Below are 14,848 nucleotides of genomic sequence, written 5' to 3' on the forward strand. Positions count from 1 at the left end.
CATTGCTTTCTATTCAGGCTGATTTCATGTTGCTTAGCTTCCAGGGGGCTCTGAAAGTAGCAATTAAGGCACTGGGTTTAATTGTGGAATATCCAATTTGGATATTAGCATTATCTCCGCTCTCCTTTCTTTTATTTCCGATCCAATTCCGTTGCCTGCCTGCTGGCTGGGGGCCTGTTTCTTTCTTCTTATTATTACTATTGTATGGTTCCTGTTAATATTTTTTTTTTTTTTAAAGTATTCCTTCTCTCGGTCGCTTCCAACCACGCGGGTCACGGTCCCGGGGGGCCAGACCCACGGAGCCCCGGGCGCTCCCCGCGGAACCGTGCGGTGCTGGCCCCGGCCCGGCAGCAGCCGCCGGTGCCGCCGGCGGTTCGGTGCCCGGCCCCGGGGTCCCCCCCTCGCCCCCGCCGAGCGCCGGAGGCTGAGACCTGCCCCCTCCGGCGGCGGGGAGGGGTTGAGCTCCCGCTCCCTGCACGGTCTCTCCTCCTTCTCCTTCTCCTCTCCCCCCCGTTTTCCCCACTGCTCACTCGCACAGCCCTCCCACCGAGCCTTGATTTTTCCCTCTCCCCACCATTTTTTCCGCATGTATATTTTAATATTATTAATCATTAAGCTGCTTTATTAGTTCACCTTCCCGTGCTTTCTCCACCTCCGGGAAGTATTCTCGAAGATCTTATATTGCAGAGGCATTTTTTTTTTTTTTTTTTAAATGTATTTTTAGGGTGATGATCTGAACGCTTCCCCCTCCCCGCCCCGTATCTCCTACCCTGCCAGTATCAGAGAAGAGACTGAAGAAGTTGAGCATGTCTGAGGCGGATCAGCCTTGCAGGGAGAGAGGGGGGCAGTAGCTGCTCAGAGCAGCCCGAGTGCTTGAAGCAGGATTTGCTGGTATGTATGTGGGTCTGTATTTTATGACAGCTGTAAGTGTGAATTGTTTTCCGTGCGAGATGGGAGGGGAGAGGTAAAAAAACCCCAAACCTGCGAGTTCATTAAATAAATGCCTGCATAGCTGTAAACCCTGTCCGCGTGTGCTGGAGGTGGTGGTGGGGGGAGACCCACCCCAAGCCATCAACCCACCCCTAGGAAAAAAAAAAAAAAAAAAAAAAAAGGAAAAAAAGAGCCCAGCCCAACCCCCAGAGAGCCAAGGGTTGTGTTCCCGGGGGCGATGGGAGGGGGGCCCCGCGTAGTGCAAGCCGGCCACGTCGCGCAGGTGATGAAGCACCCCCCCCTCCCGCCCCACCCGTGGCAGTGCGTGTGCGTGTGTGTGCGCCCGGCTGCGTGGAGTCCGTGGAGCCGAGCGCGGCGGGCAGCGGTGCCGGCAGCACTGCAGAGGGGTGGGCACGGCCCTCGCCAGCCCGCCGGGGGCTGGGCCCGGGGGTGGGCGAAATGCTGTGCGTGCGTGGGGAGGGGGCCGCGTGGGGGGGAGGGGGGGGCTCGCTTTCTCTCCGCGATTCACATCGCGCCCGCTTTCCCGTCTCGTATGCATGCCTATCCCGGGAATGGTGTAGTCAGCCCGTATCTGAATTATTTATAGACTCGTGCCAGCTGTTTTTTTTTATTATTATTATTATTTTCTTCTTCTATTTTTTTTTTTTTTTTATTCCGCTTGTGTGCACTGTTGGGAAATGCGTTTTGCCTCCCTTTCTTCTCAATATATTAATGACTTTGTTGGGGAGCGATTTTTATCCCCTTTAGACCCCTCTAATACAAAATTGATGCTTATTTTTCCCTTCAGGAAGGGGACGCTTTGAGGATAATCATGCTTCACAGAAGAACGGCACCGACCTCCAGTTGCTTTAAACACAACCTCCTCCACTAGGGCTCCAGGAAAAAAAAAAAAAAAAAAAAGAATAATTATAACAATAATCATTAAAAAGGCAAAAGGAATGCTTACTCTGGAACCTGCATTTGAAGATCCTCACCAGTCGTGCTGAATATCCTCTGAAGTGATTCTCTCCGGCTTTTGAATTTGCACCAATTCAAGACGCAAGATTGCCACAAAGAATCCTCTATTTTTTTTTTTTTTTACAGCCAAATAGGATTTTTTTTAAAAAAAACTCATTCCCCCACATTTGCCCCCCGACCCTTATTCTTCTTATGTGGATATGCAAGCAAGAAGAGGAGACTGGACATTCCCAACATGCTCTCTCCCTTGATCTGTCCGTCTAGAGGTTCTGCTTCTACAAACCAAGGTAGGGAAATTCCTGTTTCTGTGTTTTTGCTGGCAGCTCATTTTGGTACACGGGTTTGCCCGGGGAAAACCACTCACGGTAGAACAAAAGGTTTAGGGGTGCTGCTCTTAGAAGCAGATACAGAAAAAAAAAAAAAAAAAAAAAAAAAAAAGGAAACCTTCACCAGACATGTTGATTCCCCGTTGGATCATCAAATAGGACATGAAGGGAAGGCGAGAGGGATGCTTTGAGTTACATTCCGCGTCGTGAGTCGGGGGAAAGTCCCTTGTGTTTTTTTTTTTTTTTTTCTTGGGGTGGGCAGGTGGGGTCGGGGAAGACGCGGGAGGAGAAACACGGCTTTGGACAGGGGTGAAAACGAAGATAATTCCCACCCATCCACCCATCCCTCCACCCGCAAATTGCCTCCTCCTTTTCACTGGTCCAGCGGCTCCTTGTCATGCTTCGATGTGAAAATCGAGCTCATTAGGAATTAGTACGTAGAAACCTGCTTGTTGCCGAGGAGGGTGGTGCATTACTTCAAACCCACGCCGGCCTCTCGGTCGTGAGCGGCCTAATGCGGGCGCCGGGGCCGGGGCGCCGGGGGGGGCCGGGGCCGCCCCTGGCACCGCGGCAGGAGCCCGCCCAGCGCCGGGGCGAGTGCGCCCGCTTGCGTGGAGGTGAAGGGCTATTTTAAATCCGAGCACGTCAAGAGACAACCTGAACCTACGAGGCGCCGTATTCAGGCAACTTCACGGGTTTTAATTTATCCCTGTCCCTCTGGTGCTGTCAGAGGGCATCGTGCCCCTCTCCATTCCTCCCCCCAACCCCCACCCTTCGCGCCTTGCACCCCGCGTCCCCACGCAGGCAGCCCCTTCCCCAGCCCACTCGGGAGGGATGCAAAATGGCTATCGTGCCGCTCGGCTGCAGAAAGGCGAGAGGCACCGGTGCATCCCGACCGTGTAACGTGACATGTGAGTCTGTCCGTAAGATGGTGGCAAGACAAAGGGAGCGGAGCGCCGGGGGGGGGGGGGGGGGGGGGTGCGGGAGCCCTCGGCCGCACAAGGTGTTGAACGTTTCGGGGTTATTTTAAGCCTCAAGCCCGTGCCCGCCGCGCCGCTTCGCCCGGCACGCGTGGGGCTGCGAGCCACGCCGAGAGAGAGGCAAGGCGGCAGGGGCAAGCAGCTGCACCTCCCCCCCGCCCCCCCCCCACTCGGGGCGGAACCCCACCACCCTTATCCTCATCGTCAGCATCTCGCCTAAGCTCCCCCCCGACTCGCCTCCCCCTTCCTCCCGTCCCTACAGCAGACCGGAGGCCTGGCAATGGGCGGGGGGGAGGCAGCACAGAGCAAGGGGCTCACCCCACAGCAGGAGGAGGAGGAAGGAGGGGGGTCGCGCCGCCCCCTCCACCGCACCCCACCACCCCCCTTTCAGCTCTGGGGCCGGGGCGACGGCCCCCCAACCCTTGAGGCACCCGGAGCATCCTGCGGCGGGGGCGCGCCTCTCCCACCCCCTCTCCCACGCCTTGTTCCATCCAGCGGCTCTTTCCCACATTTCTGAGGGGGTTTTGTCGGGCTATTGTTAAAACGCAGGAGCGGTTCCGTGTCGAGATCTTGAGAGCCACCTTTCCTGCCATATTCTGACAGTGTTTCTATAAATATCTAAGGCTTCCCAGGGTTTATTGGCGCCTGGATCCTCCCTTTTCAGAGCGCTCCCTCCCTCCGCAAGTGGGAGTAGAAAGTTTACCTGTGCGGGGAGGAGGGCGTGTGGGAGCCTTTCTCCCGTTTTCGGGAGGAATTTCTCAGGCCCCGCAGCTCCCGGCTGCTGTCGGATCCACCGGCGACCCTATCACCACCCGGGGTGGGGTACTGTAGCCCCTTCCCTCAGGTCTCATTTATCCATGTGAGCCCCTAAAAGCACAAACCCCGGTGGGAGGGGGGGGATGTCAGCAGGGCCCGGGTGGGATGCGCGGCAAGGGGAGAGGAGGGCAGATGGTCCCCTGCCCCACGTTTTGCAAGCAGATCGGAGGGAAGGGGGAAAAATTGCCTCAGGTGTCTGGCAAGGGTGGCAGCCGGGCTGGGTGGTGGGCTCCCCTGGGGGGAAAGGGGTGTCCAGCGCTGCCCACCTCGTGCCTGCCACAGCCGCCGGCCCTGCCTGCGGGGCACTGGGCCCAAGCGGGTGCCGCATCCCGGCCATGGCCCTTCCCAGCCCTGACCTGGGCCAGGTTTGAGCAGAGGTAGAGCAGGGTGGATGGGAGTTGGGGAGGGGTCTTGCAGCTTTGATGCTCAGACATGGGAGCCGGGAGGGTGGACCCACACCCTCATCCTGCCTTTACCTCTCAGTCCCTCTTGTTGCTATCTTTACCTGAGACTTTTCCTCGCCTTCCCTGCCAGCTCCAGCATAAAAGGCGATGCCCTCTAATATCGCCCCTCACCATCAAGCACAGCTACCTCAGGCCTTGCAAGCTGTCTGTGGGTGGGCAGGTGGTCACCCCCTGAGCTGCCCCTTGAGCAGGCAGGGAGGTACTTGGATATGCAACACTGCCAGCTCACGGGGCCCCAGTGGTGCCCCACTGCCCGAGGCCTTGGGGAGCAGAGCAGGGGCATGACACCCTGGGGTGTGGGGTGACCTGGTGTGCCCCAACTGCAGCTTTGGAGCAGAGTGGCAGTGTGGACGTGGGTGTTCTGTAAGAGGGGAGGTGTGGGTATGGGTGATTTTCAAGCGCTCTCCCACGCCACCCCAAATCAGCAGCTCCTGTCGCTTCTGTTACCACACCTCTGCATATCCTGATTTTCTCTGGTCCCCCACCACACCAGTTTGTCTCCCAGTCCTGGGTGGGGGGTCTCAGAGGGTTGGGACAGGATGGAGCGGGTGGAGGGCAGAATGGGGAAACAGCCTGGGGGTGGTGAGATCCGCTTCAGCTTCCTCTTGGCTCTGCCTTTGATATGCAAGGGCAGATCTCAGCAGAGAAAAGGAAAGAATCACGGTGAAAGCTGCTACTCCTCTTCCTGGGGACCCTGTGCTCTGATCCAGTGACACACACCTGCTATACCAGCCCATGTCAGCCTGCACCAGTGCTGGTGCCTCTTGAGATCCCTTTGCCAGTGAGACTGCAGCTGGGCAAAGGAAAGTGTCAGGAGCAGCCCCTGGCCATTCTGGTCTGGGCAGGGTTCTTCGGATACCTGCATTGATGGCTGAGTTTTACATTGTACCTGTGCATGCAAAAGCACGAAGAGATCATGGCAATGTGGAAAATACAGAGCAGGGGCAACCCTCCATCACCATCTAATAATATAGGCTTTGGTTTATTTTATGCTCATTTTGGATTACCAATTGCCCTTGTATAAAATCCCTATCAACCTATGAACCAGCACCCCGTCCCCAAACCTTCGCCTATAGGAGGAGAAGGTGGCAGCATTAATTTCTGTGTTTCATCTGCTGTTGGAGCTCAGCTGGGGCTGTTTCTTGTGCTTGGTTTGGAGGAGGGCAGGTGGACCTCATCTCCGGTGCCAGAGCCGTTCTGCGCTAGCGCATGGAGCTGCGCTTGGATTCCCACGCCGGACTCGCCCTGCCTGGGCTGGCACCAGGAATCGGTGTCTCTGCAGTACCATGTGGGAGGTCTGGATTCGATTCCCAGTGCTGTTTTCTCATTCCCCCAAGCTGGCAGAGGATGGAAGCGCTGTACAGACAGCACTGCTTGTCTCTGCAATGGGCTCCATTCCCCGCTCGTGTCTTTTGCTCCTTAGAATGCGCAAAAGCTGCCTGTGAGATAGTCCAGACTGAGGGCTGGTCCCTAGAGGTTTAATCTTCCTGGCCCTTAGGGCGGCCACAGCTCTGTTCTGCCTATACTCATCAGCATGGCTTGCTGGGCAGTGGGGAGAGAGTTATCTTGCAGCTGGAGAATATGCAGAGGTTTTTTTAAATTTTTTTTCTTTTCTTTGTGTAAGACGCAATTTATCACAAAGAAATGGATTAGCTAAAAGGAGAGATGGACTAGATGATCTTTTTGAGAGAGATGGCTCCATGTATTGTGATTGCCTAATCTACAATGGGATGATGGTAGTATCTGCTCTGCCTGACATCGGAGCTCTAGGACTGTCTGACTCTTTTGCGATTCTGTGATCAGCCTTCTTTGAGAGATATTTATACTTGATAGAAAAGCAAGGATTGGTTAGGAGAAACATGGCTGATAACTTATCTGCTATTACCCTGATCTATCCTCCACCCACCCATCCACAAGAATTCTTTAAACAGTGAATCAACTTACTCATTTCCTTGCTTTGCTGCAGTCAGATGGACTAGTTACTGCCCTGGGTGCCTCCCTGCATAAGATGAAATGGCAGTTTGAAGATCGCAGCACCGAATTATGTGGAAGGGGAACCAGAGGAAAATAAGATATTTAAAGTTAAGCATGATCCTCCTGCTACCACTGCCTTTTCCCTTCTTCTGAGCCTTGTGTTTCTGCTTCAGCTAAGTGCGTCACAACGGGAACTAAAAAGACCATTTCTCCAGCCACAAAGGGGGCTCCACCATCCCTCTGATTTACCCATCTTGCTTGTTTGTTCATCTGAAGACAGGAGAGGAAGCTCCTGGCAGGTATGGACTGGCACTTGCTCTGGCAAAGTTAGTGGCATGGTGCTAAGTGCCTGGGAACCAGGAGACTGACACAGCCAGGTTAAATATCAAAGTTACCTTTCATGTCAGAAGAAAAATTCCAAATGAACCCACCCTTTATAGTTCAAGAGCTCATGGCTTCCTTAAGTTGCAAACCACCAGCTCCCAGCTAGAATCATGCATTGGCATGTGAACGGGTGTGTATAAAAGTCAAGCAAGTGCACAGTGGTGATCTGTGCAAACCAGGCAGTGTACCTCCATGTGCCTGAGGTCAACTGCAGAGAAAAAACCTGCTCTGTGCACTCAGAAACAAATGCAGTGTTCAAACTGTTCTGAGACCAATTCAAACCAAGGCTAATGTGGACCTCTCAAGGCAAGGCTGCTTTTTGTTCAGTGTTTTCTTAGAAGCAGGAGAGAATGCTGGCTCTGGGCAAGAGGAGGGATTGGATTATCTTTCTTTAATTTTTACACATACACTGAATATGCTTAAAGTGAGTGGAATAAAAATACTGCTTCAGGGCCACTAAAAAAGGGGAGAGGGAAAGGGTATGTGTTCTGAGACTCACTGTCAGCTGATACTTTCTAATACAGAGGGTATTTGCAGACCATAAAGTATGCTGGGTGGCTCTCTTCCCTTTCTAACATTATCAATCAAAGACCATGTTTCAGAGCCACCAATATAGGTAGATTGATTAAGCATCCGGGGAAAAAGAGAAATTACGAATGAGAGTGTGGTTACTGGCTCAAAGTGAAAGGGATACTAAGCTGAGACCTCTGCAGCATTCAACCCCTATACCTCTAAGCCCATCCACAAAGAAGGTTCGAAACTGAAGAGCCACTGAAAGTGACTCCAGTAAAATGTTAGGTGCCAGCTCTGAATGCTGAAGATGTTTATGTGTTCCCAGAGCACTTACAGTGCCATTAACACTGGTGTGCATGGCTGTGTTGAAACATTTATAAGGAAGAAACAGTTTAAGGGGAAAACTGGGAATTTGGTCTTCATGGGCTGTTTGGTGGTTTGTGTCTACTGATTTCTCATCCACCAAAACAGGTGTGGGGCCACCAGTTTATCTGACCTGAATAATCCATGGGATGTTATTCTGTCACTCCCACTTGCCCCTGGTGTGCTAGGCATGTAGGAGCTCACATCCAGTTAACTCTCCATGTGACAAACTGGTAAGTTACTTCTCAAGGTAGCAGTCAGCCTACACTACTTTGTCTGTATGTAGCTGTCTAGATGTGAAATGGGAAAAGTTCTTGATTACTTCATTCTTAGGCTGGATTTGAACCACTGATCAAGAAATTAATCACTCTAGCTACCACCTCTACTGGACCTGCTGTCCAGAGCATGTGTGAGCTCCATATGCAATCCTCGTTTGTTCAGAATGGTGAAATGATGTCTAACATGCATTTACAGATGTGGTTAATCCTTGCTTAGGTAACTGCACTTTGTTTGGGGGGGCTGCGTTTCTAAGAGAGGGGAGGATTGGGGAGAGTGTGGGGGAGTGAACAAAGACAGTGATCACAGATCAAAGAAAACAAGACTTGTAAAGAAAGGTTGGGAGAACCAGGCAAGCTCAGTCTGACGAAAAGACAACTTGGGGGTGGATACCTAACTGTCTGCAAATACATAAAAGACGGTTACAGAAAGAGGACAGGGGCCAATTATTCTCATTAGTCACTCAGGACAGATCAGGAAATAAATGACTTTGAGATGAAGCAGAGAGAATACAGATTAAACATCAAATTAAATGTTTACTGCAATAATGGTTTAGTGACAGTAGAAGAATCTGATAAACGTGGCAGAACGGCTGTGACTGAAGATATTTAAAGCTAGATGTAGGTGCTGAGCTATCAGGATTTTGTATCTGATAGTCTGTCTCCAGTGAACCATAGGTCATGATACTTGCATGCCTAACCAAACAACTTTAGAAGAAAGGTAATGAGGTTGGTCTGTTCTGTGTGCAGGAGGGAAGGACTGACTGTCCCACTGGAGGAAGCCCTCCCCACCTGAGTGAGTTTGGCCCTGTGCTCCAAATCTCATATGGTACCTGTAGGAGTCAACATGATGGTGTTGACTGGTGGCACAGCTTCAGCATATTGGGAGCTCCCCAGAGATGTCTGGTTTTCAAAACATCTGGTACGTTGTGACAGCGCATCTTGTCCTGGGGGACGGCTAGAGCTTCAGTATAGAAATCTGTGCAGAAGGGACTTGCAAACCTGTCCCACGTGAATGATGCTTTAACATTTGCAGGCACAGTTCTTGAATCCTGGGATAAGTTGGGCTGTTCTAGATTGAGACCTTGTCCCTTTCATTAAGAAGCCTCACCCGTCTGTAGCGATCGCTTTCAAGGTGTTACACTATCGCAGTGTCTGAGTAGCTACTGTGCCAACACCAGATACTGCAAGGGGAGCTGATGTATATCATCACATACTGAACAATGTGAAAATACATGCCTTGCTATTTCATGATGTCATTCTTTTGTCTAGCAAGATGATCTACAGTTTAAAGGTGACTTCTGTTTACTCACCTTTGCTGCTTCCAGAAGATAAAATAGGATCTGGGGAGACATGAGGATCATGGTTTCTGAGAATCATCACTTCACTAGCCAGCCTTCACAGTCACACCTCTCTCTGCTCTGAGTTGGAGGAGCTTCCTGTGGATGGTTGGGGTTTGGATGGGCAACTCTCTTAACGGGTTCAGAGAGGGGTCTCCCTACTTTGAGTTAGTAGGGATTCCCCTGCTGGTAGCTGAGAGGGCTGAAAATACCATTTTCATGCAATGCCAGTGAGACTGCGAGTATGGCCAGCCTTGGAAACGTGCTGTGTGGCCTAAAGCCTATGCCAGTTTACATCCTCCTGTGCATCAGCAGAGGTGGGGACTGTGGTACAACTTTGCTGGTGGATTAGGCTATTTTTTTATCAGAGCAACAAGTGTGTAATCCTGACCTCTGGTGTTTTTTCAAAAAGTCAGGAGTTTTCTATACAGGTGTCCAGCACAAACTCAAACACAGATGGAGGAAATTACACCATAAGCTCTCCTTTTTATTATACCTGGATTGAATATTTTAATTTCACCTCTTCTAATCTCTTAGGGTTGCCATGAATTGTTGAGGAGCTAATATGCACAACTCTTTCATGTGGATGTAGTTTCTTGCATGTATGGCCTCTGAAGAATTTGGGGATTTTGCAGAAGGCAACAAATGTAAAACTTATTAAGTTCATTATTTCAAAACTGACTAGAAATCGAGATGGTTACTAGGAGCCAGCTGAGACATAAGATTTGGTGTCATGAACCCACTGATAATTTACTAGCACAAGTGCCATGTCCTGCATCACAGCTGATTGCCTAATGAACAGAAAATTGTTTTCAGGTGAGAGGCATAATAGCCTAATGATAGCTGAATATAGCAGTGGCTGTGCATTGCCTCTGGATGTGGGCTATGAACAGGACACAGGGATATAAGTAGGTGAGGGCTTGTAGTCTGTTAGAACTCTGTTTTCCTTCTGCCCCAGGGGACTTCTGTTACTCCAGCTTTCCCAGCTGGGAATGAGATCTTGGAGGTACGCGGTGGATGTTTGGAATGTGAAAGGTGAGGACCATAAATGCCTGGAAATGAATTGCAGAAGATCTGCTAGGAGCCTAAAGCTGGTTCTGATTCCAAGAGCAATCCTAAATCTTCAGAGCATCTCAGGGCAGGTGAAGCCTGTGTAGTGAGGAGAACGGCTCTACTGCTGCATGGAAAGGTGTAGAGATGCTGCCAGCTGCTCCGGGAGGAGGATGGAGAAAGGGTTGCTGCTGTGAATCTATTTGTTCCAGGTAAAATAGGATGTTAATTAATTGCACATGACTGGGTTGCTGGGGAATTTTTGTCTCAGGACTCTGCTGAGAAACACGTTTGAAGTGCATTGTGGCAGAGGAAATGCACAAAAATGCACTAACAGCTACTCGCACGTAGGCATACGCTTGTATGGAAAGCACACGGGAGGGATCTGCATATCCCTGCACCCCTCTCTCTCCTCCTCTATAATTCTCTGTTATTGCTGGCTGCTGTAGTCAGTGGCCTAAGCATCTCAGGGGAGATTCCCTCGTGTCAGGCGTGTTTCAGCAGAGGCAAGATGAAACATCAGAGGCTGACAAACCCCAATGGAGAGTCTAATGAAAGCGACAGAATGACATAATCTGTTCTCCCAGTCCTTCCTCTTCAACCCTCCACGTTTTTGGTGCAGTTTGAAATTACCCTCTAATTTATTATTGAAAAGGTGAATATTATATATAATTAAAAATGCAAAGATAGTGTCCTGAAATGTAGGAAGTCAAAGTATAAAAGCAGTTTAAATGTGGTCTGAGGTATCACGTATCTGAGTATTCTGGGAGGAAGCTTTTAAGACTCCATCTGGAAGTAACAAGGTGGTAAATGCCACAAAAGCATAAATGGAATCTCAGAGAAGACATTGCAATTGTTTCATTACATGAAAGGGGGCCTGTACTCTAAATAGGAGGAGATCAAAACTAAACAGCTTAGAAAAATAGGATAGCTGTGGGATGACAGCCTTGAAAGATATAGTGACTCTTACAGAAAGCTCTCTTTGAATCCCTGGTTTGAAAGTTTGCAAACTTTCAAAGTAGGGATTCAGAGAGCTGTACTGATTAGGTTTTATCCGCTTCTAATTTGCACCATTTCAGTGGGGAGTAAAGGTGCTAAAAGGCTCTCTGAACTTCAGGGCTCAGAGAACTTTGCAGGATCTGAGTGCTTGTGCCTCAGTGCTCTCTGAAGCAGAAGCTGGGTGCCCACAGCGGGTATCTTAAGTGAGCAACCCTTTTCGTGCAGTGCTTTTCTACTGGAGGGAGTAATAACTTTCAGTAACCAGAAGATACACAATAGCAGACGAGTGTTGGCTAATGACATACCTCGTTTTAATACTCTTGTACTTTTTTTTTGTTAGGACATTGAGGTGAAATCATGTTCCTTGTTTACAGCTTGTCGGAGGGAGCCCTGACTGCAGCTTTTGAAGTTAGAGATGGTGATTAAGGTTTTTGACAGGAGAGGTTTGTGATGGAGTCAATGTGGCAGGAAATGGGTTTACTGCCCCCCCCCCCCCCCAAAAAAAAAAATTTAGTAGATTTTGCTACTTCTGCACTGAAATGAATTAGAGCATTTCATGTGTTTTCAAGAAAAAGCAGAGAAAAGCCCAGAATAGCGAGGAGCCTGGTAAGCAGAAAAGTAACTGGGTTTTGGGTGACGCATTCCTATTCTGCATACTTTGGAGTGGGGACTTGTCCCCGAGGCTGTCTTAGCCAACATGAGGGCCCAGACTACTGGGTCCTCTGCAGTAATGCTTTCTCAGTTGGAGCTTTTCCAGTTGGAGCTGTTCTACTTTATATAAATGCCTATTCATTGTGCTGGAGAGGCAGTGCTTTAACGACTGGGCTGTGGAAGTAGTTTGTTTCTTTGCCCTGATATAAAGTAATTACTTATATAAAGGGAAATGACTTCAGCATGAAAGAAATGGAGAAGCAGGCTCCATAGCCCAGAGACTGTGGAGTCCTCTGAGATACAGGAGACACGGGAGCTAATTCTCCCTCCAAATTAGGCAGTACAGGTTTGTTCTTGTTCTGTTTGGATGCATTTGTATTTCCCAGGAACAGCAAAATGTTTCATTTAGCATCTAGCTCCAGTGCTGACTCCAGGTTGGAGAAAAAGTGACAAGGAGGAGGTGAATTCCCAGGGAACATATACCTGATCCTCAAGCAAATGCTCTTAAACAAAGGATGAGAACTACAGACACTTTGTGACAGGAAACCAGAGTTATTGCTTCAATGAAAATTTTTATCATTTCCTATAATGTGCAGGTAGCTCTTTAAAGTTGTCTCCAGATCTTTCAAAACACTTGGGATTTTAATTCCTGCAGTTCATATCCCTCGGTACATCCCCTCTTGTTGTTCATTTATACATTTGCTTTTATAAGCTTGGTGAGATGTTTGACTTTTATTTGGAAAGGAAACTTTTTCCATAAGCTAAGGCCAGCTGTTGGAGATATGTTTCCAGAGGATCTCCAGGGTGTTGGTGGAGAAACAGGGGGTCCTTTAAAGGGCAGTGTAGAGCAGGAGCCCAGTGGATATGCTCCAGTTTGCCCTCTGGAGAAGCTAATCCCTATTGACTACAAAGGCAGTTTACATAGGTGAGCTTCCTAAAGGTTTTTAAGTTCCTCTTGTTCTGTGTGTATGCATGTTAAGGATGTACAGGGTTGGGGGCTGAAAAAGACAGGAGTTGTATTAAATTATCTCTCTTTCACCACCAAGTTTGGAAATTGGTCGTGATCCAGGAGGAATCCAAAGTCTCCTAATCCCTGGTCCTCTGTCTTGTGTTTTTCCACTGTAAGAAAACTGGCTACCTGATAGTCCATCTCTTTTTCAGTATGAAGTCCTGGAGATCCCTCAGTCTGGATTTGATGTAAATGGTTCCCAAACGTGATTTGAATTTGCAAGAAACAGCAATGTCCATATAGCTCAGCCCAGCCACAATGTCTGGGCTTCTCAGACCTTAATTTCAAACTAGAGAGTGGCAAGTTGGCACATGAGGTCCCTTGACGTGACTAGGTATCTTAGGGCTGGTCCTTGGCACCCCACTGAGAACTGTCCCTCAGGATGCTGCAGGAAGGCGAAGGAGGGATGGCCAGGTCTTGCTTCTTCTATAACCACTGTGTCCCAAAAGGGGATGTCCCTAAAAGCTGGTGTAAAAATAACATTTAATTATACGTCTTTGTACATCTTTGCCTGCCCCTGCATTTAGAAGCATTGCCCGTCTCTACCAAGGCCAATGTTTCATAAGAAAATATTGCTTGCATGATGAAGCATAAAAATCAAACAAACCAGAAAATTAAGGAGAAGTTTTGCCCTGGTAGTCTAACTGTGTTCTTTTAAGTGCATAGGGTAATACAGAAATCTGTGTGTCTTCTCTGACATGGCAGTCTTTTGTGATACTGTAGTTAGGCAGCTGTGGCAGGACAAATTGCGATGTGTACCTACACAAGGGTTCGGCTGCAGCCCAGAGGCTGAATCCGCCGTCCCTTTGAAGTCGGGCAGAATCTTGGCATTGACTGTGGTGAGGATTGGATCGACTTTGTATGTCTGCTTTGTGGTACGAGATGCAAGGGCTTGCAATGTTTCTTTGAATCAGCTTCATTTCAAAGCATTATAGTTTATAAACTTGTTCACTTTTGTCATCTGAGGAACATCTTAAAGAACTATTGAGGTACTGTCTAGATTGCTATTTTGATGCCTGCAATGAATGCTGCATAAATCCTTGATGCTAGCTGCATACAATGGGTGGTATTTTTTGTTTTTGTATTTGATGATTTCCTTATTTTTCAAACATTAAATTACATGATTTGAAGGATACCGACAGATTCATCAACATTTCTTCTGCTGTATAAGTTTTCAGGTGTTTTCTTGATCACCTAATGTATTGCTTTTTCCTGCGGTATAAAACAGCAATAAGTATAGAATCTAGTTGACATTCAGGTTCGGGATCAGATTAAGTTGTGTCAAGTTTCCTCCCCCAAATCCTCATGGACTGTGCCTGGAGGAGAAAAATCAATGACTCTCTGGTAAGAACTGCTTAAAATGGCTGTATTGGGCATAGCTGAAATTTCCATTTGAACAGAATTTGAGACTTTATAGCAATGTAATTGTGTTTTCTCATAATCTGAATGACTTTGAAAGAGTAATATAAAACAGCAGTGTAAAAGTTATAGGATAAAACTTGGTGGAAAAATCATAGAACTTGATATTACTGTCAGAGAGCCAGAGGGAGAGAAAAAAGAAAGAGTTAAAGACCTAAATTCCCTTTAAAGCTCCTAATGTCCTTAATTATAGGATGTCTAAATATCTAGTGAACTTAAAGGAGATGGCAGAAAGACAGTGTTTGGTCCAATGCTCTTCCTGGATATGAAAAATCTACAGGTTCTTTAGGTGAAGCCTGGGGGTTTAGAGAAGTTTCTGTGCAAAAGACTCAACTTGAACCTTGGCTTTTCTGAAATGCCACATTTATTACATCAGC

General features: G+C 48.5%; 1 protein-coding gene across 2 annotated transcripts in view; it reads left to right on the top strand.

The window, feature by feature from the left end:
• Nucleotides 1–536: 536 nt before the first annotated feature.
• The window catches only part of GRIN2B (glutamate ionotropic receptor NMDA type subunit 2B), a 204,536-nt gene continuing 190,224 nt past the window's right edge, over nucleotides 537–14,848 (top strand). The window contains exons 1-2 of one of the 2 annotated variants that reach the window (XM_042793302.1): nucleotides 537–891; nucleotides 1,739–2,195. The gene's annotated coding sequence lies outside the window, so the exon portion shown is untranslated. Of the gene's footprint in view, nucleotides 892–1,341; nucleotides 1,395–1,738; nucleotides 2,196–14,848 lie in introns of those variants that run through there. The other variant, XM_042793303.1, reaches the window with a different exon arrangement.

The sequence above is a fragment of the Tyto alba genome, unplaced genomic scaffold, assembly GCF_018691265.1.
Source record: "Tyto alba isolate M040663 unplaced genomic scaffold, T.alba_DEE_v4.0 Super-Scaffold_2, whole genome shotgun sequence".
NCBI lineage: Eukaryota > Metazoa > Chordata > Aves > Strigiformes > Tytonidae > Tyto > Tyto alba.